At 38.1% G+C, this 8519-nt stretch overlaps 1 pseudogene; it reads right to left on the reverse strand.

The window, feature by feature from the left end:
- Window positions 1–263: 263 nt before the first annotated feature.
- On the reverse strand, window positions 264–389 carry LOC115030014 (annotated as a pseudogene).
- Window positions 390–8519: the final 8130 nt, after the last annotated feature.

Below are 8519 nucleotides of genomic sequence, written 5' to 3' on the forward strand. Positions count from 1 at the left end.
ACTGAAGGAAGATTGAAGAACTGTGAAATTGTTTTCATGAGTATATGAAACATACAGTAGAATATCAGAGAAAGAATGTAAGATTGGGAAAAAAGGAAATTCTGAAGCAAGTGTTGCTCTGAATTAGTGAGATGAACATGTAGCCATGGGTCCAGGAAGTCCTATGAGTGCCCAGTGGTTTTGCATTAAAGACATCACACTTTAAATTCTTCAAAAGGGACAAAACTGGAGACAAAGTGAAATCTTGAAAACAAAGCAAAAAACCCTAGAGGGGGAAAAAAAAACCCCACTTAATCTTTAGGAAAACAAGACTACCAATTGTTTTCAATTAGCAATAATATCGCCTCGGATCAACTTCATTGGCTTCGATACTGCCACTGTGCAACGCTAAGACTAAAATTTGTAATGGATGTTTTACCAAAAAACAGGAAAAGAAGAGATTAGTGGAATGAGATATTTAGTGTAGAAGGAAATCAAAACGAGTAAGCAAACACACCCCTCTAGTTTTATATTCAGAGAAAACATCCTTCAGAAGTGAAAGAGAGAGCCAATAGGCTGGGACCCAGCAAGCAAAACTATTTCTATCTTCAGAGGTCATGACTGTCAATGTAGATGACATACCACTCAAAATGAGATGGGCCAGTTGCTAACGTGTTTGCCATGAAAGCATAGGAAACTTATATTCCAACCCCCAACCCCCAGATAGAAGCTAGATATTGCAAAGTGTGCTGTAATATTGGTGCTGAGGAATTGAAGATGGGTTGTTCTGGAGCTTGCTGGCCAGCCATCCTTTCCAAATTGGTGATCTTCAGGTTCAGAGAGATCCTGATTCAAAAAATAAGGTGGAGAGTGATAGAGAAAGACACCAAATGTTGACTTCTATATACTATGCAATGCACTTTCCCACAAACACACAAACACAGACACACAAACAGATACACAATCACACACACACAGACACACACACACATAGACACACACACAGATGCACACACAAAGAAAACCAGAATGGCTTAAATCTAAAACATTAACAGTACAATGGCCAATGGCTGGTCATGTTATGGAGTGATGAACAGACATTGCTGAGAGTTCTAATGATCAGAATCTGTTCGTTATTGAGCTGTTTATCACTGGTAAGGACAGAAACTAGCATAACTATGTTGGAAATAAGACTGGCAGCTTCTTACACAGGCAAGCATAATCTTGTCATAGGATTATGTGACCTGAGTACTTACTAATTCAATTTTAAAAGATTGAAAATCTTTGTGTAGTAGCAATATCCACATTTGCCAAACATGGGACCAATCTGCTGATTAAATGAATTAATTGGGAGAATGGACAGTTGAACTATGGTACATGCAGACAAAAGAATAACTTGTAGTGATTAAAAAAAAAGATTAATCAATCACCATCCCTAGGAAACAGAGCAAATATTTACTTAAGCACTGTTTAGTGAAGGCTACATGTTGTATGCATGCAATTATAAGAGTTTAAAAATAAATGGTAAAACTATGAAGACAGTAAATTTCAATGCTACATGCTCACAAGGGGAGAGAGGGAGGTTTGTGGGTAAAGCATAGAGGGTTTTTGTTCGAGTGGAACAACTCATTTTGTGGTTGTAATGGTGGGTATGTGAGAACTATGAATTCCTCAAAATCTAGAACTTTTTATAGCACAAAGAGTAAAATTATGTATTCTTTTTAATAAAAGAGACAGGGTTGCATGTAGTCTAGGGTGGCCTTGAACTCACTATATACCCAAGAATGACTGAACTCCTGAATCCATTCTTTATCTCCTGATTACTGGGATTACAGTCATCCATCACCAAACCTAGTTCTATATAGTGTAGGGATTCAACCTACTATACAGTGTAGGGTTCCATGCATAATAGGCAGGTACTCGGCCAATGGAGCCATTCCTAGATGAATGTAATTAAAAATAAATTGTAGTAATCCAAGATAGAATGCTGAATATCACAAAACAAGCCAACTGCGTGGTGGGCATATAATACATTTAGTAGAAGAAATGTTGATTGAAATAACTGGCAATGAGTAAATTCTGTAAACCAAGTCCCAAGTGTCTGTATATAACCATTATGCTCTAGTTAATGAAGTCCTTTCCAAGGGAGCTTGAGTTATCCAGGTAGCACCCCATGTGTTCACCACAACCAAGTTCAAGGGATCCAGCTGGTTTTCTCTCCATTGGAGTGGGAGCTTGTGCTAGTCAAGTGGGAGAGGTTAGAATCACCTAGGTAGAAGGAGATTAGAGTTGGAGACATCATAGTGAATGAGTGTTTAACTTATATTGATACATGTATGAATAGAATATTGAGAAACATGTTCAGATGAGAGCATTTTGGAGTTAGACATTGAAGTAACAATACACATGACAAGTTGGTCTTGTTCCCAGTACCATGCTCCAGCAGAAGGAGCCAGGCTTCCTGGCAGAAGGCCCACTTGAAGACTGGGCTGTAAACATACAAGGAAAGCATGGAGTTCCAAAGTAAGAATGTTACTCAGAAAACTTAAACACATTCGATAGGACAGGGGTGACTGAAGAGGCATAAGATCTAACAGAAGCACTTCCTAGTGGCCAAAGCTAGAACAATCTGAGACAAATAAGAAATCAGGATAGGGCTACCTGAAAGCATCAGTAAAATTCACAAGTCTATTCAGATTTAATTTGTAGAATAAACTAAGAATATTTTTTTTCAAAAACCACTTAAATAAATTTGATCAAACTAATTTCTCATACATAAAAATTTAAATAACTTATTGGACACTCTTTAAGAAGAGGTAGCAAGCAGAACTTCCCTTCCCTTGTTTGTAGGCTGCATATGGTGACTTCATTGCAAAGAGGACCTTGTTCACTAAATAAATGTATTTAACATCATGATCTAGTTAATGAAGTCATTTCCAAGGAAACATATATACACAATGCACATAGGAAAGAGTCATTTAGTAGTGGTGGAAATGAATAAACAAAGCCTTAACTGGATGATAAGAAGGGACACTGAGTGTGGGGCCCAAGGGGGACATTCAGGACCATCCTCACATTTTTTTTTTAAAGATTTATTTATTTATTATATGTAAGTACACTGTAGCTGTCCTCAGACACTCCAGAAGAGGGCACCAGATCTCGGTTACAGATGGTTGTGAGCCACCATGTGGTTGCTGGGATTTGAACTCTGGACCTTCGGAAGAGCAGTCGGGTGCTCTTACCCACTGAGCCATCTCACCAGCCCCATCCTCACCTTTGAAAACTGCTTTAAAACAAGCTTTTAAAAAAGTTATTTTCTCCAGGTTGCTGAGTACTTTCCTCCCTGTATATTTAAGTGCTCCAAATTATTTATAATGAATTTATACTACTTTCAAAGCCAGAAAAGTTTTTTTCTTTAGTAATTGTGTGCACACACGCATATTGTGTTGTGTTGGAGATCAAACTGAGACCCTTGGGAAATCTAAAAGTGGTTTACCAGTGTACCATACCCTCAGTTAAATGATTGGTGTTCTGAGGGTTAGAGGAAAATTCTTTTAGTCTCTGTTTCCTTACCTCTTGCAGTGCTGTTCTCTCAGTGCTAAGCCAATAAATCTTGTGGAAGTTATATACACTCAAATCTTCATAGTGAAAATCAACCGCGTGATACATTTGTTCTGATTTAATGAGATCATCTACAGGCTCAAAACATGAACAACAACATCAAAAAATAAAACACAAAAGTCTGAACAAGTCCAAAATGGTGATCCATTGAATGCCTACAGACCTAGCTTTTGCTGAAGAGGAACACCAGGTGAGGGGTCACACCTATGTCCATTGGTTTGGTCACAATCAACTGTCTGGTGAGAAATCACAAGGACACTAAGTAAAACTTCTATTTCCTCAAGAGTGAGCTTTAATGCCATTTATTTAGTGAAGAATAAAAACTTGGTTTGCACATGAGTCTATTTTTGTTGAGAGAAACTGAGAAACTTGCCCTGGGATTCCAGATCTTTTTGCTCCAGTGCATTGCTTAACCTCTCTGCCTCTTTTCAATAATATAATCATTTCAAACCAAGTCATTGAAGCTGTCTTAATTTTATGAAGATTTAAGGCTACTGTTGCCCTTTTGCCCTTCATCGGGGCCTGTAGCCAAGGGCAGGCAACCTGGAGCACAACAAGGCCACCCAAACTCTGCCTGCTGCAGGAGTGGTGGCCTGGCCACGTGCACAGTGCACATCCTAAGGGTTTCCTCCACACCCAAGAGCATAACTGGAAATGCTTCTGTTTGGGGTCAGGCTTTGTGTGTGGATATGCCAAGCAGCACAGGCTGCTCGGCCCCAGAAAGTGACCTTCTTGCAACATCCTTTTGTTTATACAAACAAAATGCAAACAGAGAGCCTGTCCTCAGCTGGCAACAGCCTGTGTTCACAAGAGTTGGATGGCTGTTCACACCTGTTCTTACATATCCCTTGGTGTTCTGGAAATTCCCTCTTTGGCTCTCTTCTGGTCTTTGCATCCCTAATATTGATGTTTGCAGATAACAGTTCCTAGTAGTCCCGCTATGTTTTTTATTCTTTTCTGTGGGGACTTTGATAAAACCTGATTTGAGATAACATTCTCCCATTTCCAAATGAGGAGGAAAGGAAACAGACCAAACATCCATCTTCTTCTTCTTCTTTTTTTTTTTCTAAAATGTGACCCCCAAACGTCCATCTTCTTATGTCACCGGTAGACATAAACTCAGAGTACAAACTTGCTTTCTGGAAAGAGAGGCCCATTGGACTTGCAAACTATATATGCCCCAGTACAGGGGAACTCCAGGGCCAAAAAGTGGGAGTGGGTGGGTNGGGGAATGGGGGGGGGAGGGTATGGGGGACTTTTGGGATAGCATTGGAAATGTAAATGAGGAAAATACCTAATAAAAAATATATATATATTAAAAAAAAGGAAAAAAAAAAAGAGGTCATCTAAGTGAATGTTTGTGGTGGATTCAAACCGGTCCTCACACCCAGCGGTTCACAGACTCTCCAGACCATAGCCCACTGCAGGAGGCTTTTGATTGCAATGCAACTTGTATGAGTTGCAGTCTTTTCTGTTAATTTAGCATTAGAATTAAGTTGTCAAATGAATCCCATCTTTATTTGCTTTACAGTGTCTTCGTGGTTAACGCTGGCTTTATGAACATCTGTTTCCCTCACAGTTGTCGACCCATTACTTTTATGAGCTGTACATATTTTAGAGAGATTTACTGCTGACCTTTGCTGGCGAGTTGAATGTTTTTGTTGTCAGTAACATTTCCGTAATTGATGCCATAGTTACTGCCACCCAGATAGCGCTTTTAAATGAGAAACGTTGGGGGGAGGGTATCTTTTTGCTTAAACACATTAAATCAGACAGACACCACTTTAAAACTGTGTGGCTTTGGAGAAAAGGAAGGATGTTAAATCTTGCAGCATTAAGATGGCAGTAAACCAGTACTCAATTTCCCTCTACTTTGGAACAGTTTGAAAGTTTTGTATGCTACAGTGATGATTTCTCTCCAGGTACTTGTCATGTTATGATATGCTGGGGCATCTGCACTCCTCATATGACTGCTTTGTGACCATTGATCAATCCACCAATCAAAGTATTGTTACCTGTACATTCAGCTTTTCTCTGTGTTAGGAAGAAAGGAGGAAAAGTACAAAGCAAAAACCTTGGTTATGGAGTCAGACAGTAGGAAAGGAAACCACCACCCAAGACTTCCATGTCCTACCTGGGAGAGACGGTTTTGGGTGCCTACTGTATGTAAGAGTTCTAGCACAGAGTGGTGGGAGCACAGGCTATCATTCACTGATGGAAGTGGCAGGGAGCTCAAGACAGCTTCACCTCACTGGGTGAGTAGGTTGTATCTTGCTTTTACTGCTGGAAGGGTAAAGGAGTTAGGATGCTCAGAGGGGCAGGGTGAAAAGGCTTTGCCATGATGGTGACAATGCTGTCTTTAAACCAGTTTTAGAGGAGAACTGCCCTTTATTTGATATGGTCTATCCAGTTGACAACACAACAATATGGCTCAAGTTCTCAGTTGTAAGATTTTGGTTTATTTAAAAAATTATGTATAATTACATATAAGTTTTTTTTTTCTTCTGTATTTGAGTAAGTGAAAGTGCTGAGTGTGCTGCTGACCAGGGCATGGTCTTTCTTCTATCTGAGTGCTTCTTTAGCCCTCAGGAAAGGGAAGGGTCTGAGCAAAACGCACCAGACACCATCTGAGAACTTTGTAATGGAAATAACACTATCAAGGTTCACCACTACATAGTCTATGATGTAAAGTTATTCAAGTATATATGCATATTGAAGTGTTCCTCTTATTAACAAGATATTGTCTTATTACACCTCAAGATCCAAAATACATCATGGTAATGATCTCATCTTCTCTACCTCAGGAAGCATTGTGATTCACAGCTAAGGCAATGCTGTTGGACATGGCTTTTAGCATCTGCATTGTTTATTAAGAAAGGAACAATAACATCTTGACTTTGCCCTTTTTAAAAAAAAATATTTATTTATTTATTTATTATATGTAAGTACACTGTAGCTGTCTTCAGACACTCCAGAAAAGGGCATCAGATTTCGTTACGGATGGTTGTGAGCCACCATGTGGTTGCTGGGATTTGAACTCAGGACCTTTGGAAGAGCAGTCGGTGCTCTTAACCGCTGAGCCATCTCACCAGCCCGGCTTTGCCCTTTTATCATGCTTGCCAAAGATGACCTTTGCTTTCAACATCGTGGCTGAAATAGAACATATCCTTATTGTAAGTATTTTAGGAGACATATAAAAGTAGGCAAAGTAGATAAAAAATACTTGCCATGAAATGTGACTACTTCCATCATTTAAGAATATTTCCCCTTCTTTTGTGTTGATGTGTGTGTACTCGCTCATGTGTTTACAAATATGCATGTGTGGACTTGACCTCAGTTCATTCCTCATATGCCACCCCCTTGTGTTTTGGAACATTGTCTCTCTTTGACCTTGAAGTCATCAGAGGCTACGCTGGTGAGCTCGGGGATCCATCTCCCCAGTGCTGGTATTATAAGAGTATAGCACCATACCTGGCTCTTAAAAGAAGATCCTTGGGCCTGACCTTACATTCTCATGCTTGTATAGCAAGCACTTTTCCAACTGAACCATCTTCTTAAGCCTAAACTATTTCCTTTTGAATGTGGTTGTGTCCTGATATTACTGTAAAGTCTACACAAAGTCTCTGACATTTAATGTACTGGCTTAGCAGACAGACTTCCAGTAGTAGATGCAACTGTTACTTGCTCCCATACTTCAAAACTGATTCCGATTTTTAAAAGTATAACAAGTAATTTTATGATATATATTTGCATATAGTTTTTTCTTTTTACACATAGTCAAGCTTCCATTCGTGATAGGTTCCTGAGTTCATAAAGTAATGGGGTAATTCTGCCAAAGAAAATGTGTACATTTGGAAAGTCTTTAAATTACCCTTGAGAAAAGGCTCATCAATTTACAGATCTATGGCGCAATATGAAATATTCATTTTATTTGCTCACTTTACTGAATTTTGAGAAAAGACAAAACTGTTGGGTGAAAAATTTTGTAGTTTGAATACTAAATTTCTTGAGAGTCAGTGTTTTCTTTATTTTTTATTTATTGATTACCATTAGCATGCTTCCTTTGAGAATTTGCTACTTATATATTTTCTCCACATTGCTAGGAATTATTAGGTCCTTAAAATATAAATTGTTATTTATCTTTATATATTAAAGATTTAATCTAATGTTTTACATTCGTATTTCAAATGCTTCTTATTGGTTACTTACCATTTACTATGAATAGAAGTATTTAAATTTAAAATTAGTTTTACTAATGTTTACAATTTCAAACACGTAAGCAATGTATTGTGAACATATCTACCTCATTACCCTCTTATTTTCCCTCCATTCCTACAGTCCCTGCTTGTACAATAGTGCTATGATTATCTGGGGAGAGGGAGGAACTAATCACTTACAAAATCATATTTATATTAATTCTTTGAGAATTTCATACAGTGCATTTTGATCATACTCATTTCATTCCCCATTTCTCTCCCAACTCCTCCAAGGTCTTCACCCACATCCCCATCTTAGAAATATTTAATTTTTTTATTCATCAAATGTATTTATTCTTTTTCTGGAAGTGAGTTCTTTGGCTCCTATTGTCAATATATTATTTCAAAATTTTATTCATTTCATATACTCTTTTAATCCATTAGGAGTTTAACTTAGTAAATGGTAGAAATGAAGATCATAATTTTTTCCCAAACAGTGAACTAACTCCTGCTCACTTTGTCCTCTGTTCTTTCTTCATAACAACACTTAGTTTTTAAACATTTTGGGTTGGTTTGGGGTTTCCAAATTGTTTCTTTGGTAATTTCCCTGGTAAGTTTCTGGGATTAAATAGCCATAATATCATATCATTAAGGAAATACATAGGAATACTATATCACAGTAGCAAGCAGACAGTATTATCTGACATAAAGAATTTTATTTCT

This window comes from Mus caroli, chromosome 19 (genome assembly GCF_900094665.2).
Source record: "Mus caroli chromosome 19, CAROLI_EIJ_v1.1, whole genome shotgun sequence".
Classification (NCBI taxonomy): Eukaryota; Metazoa; Chordata; class Mammalia; order Rodentia; family Muridae; genus Mus; species Mus caroli.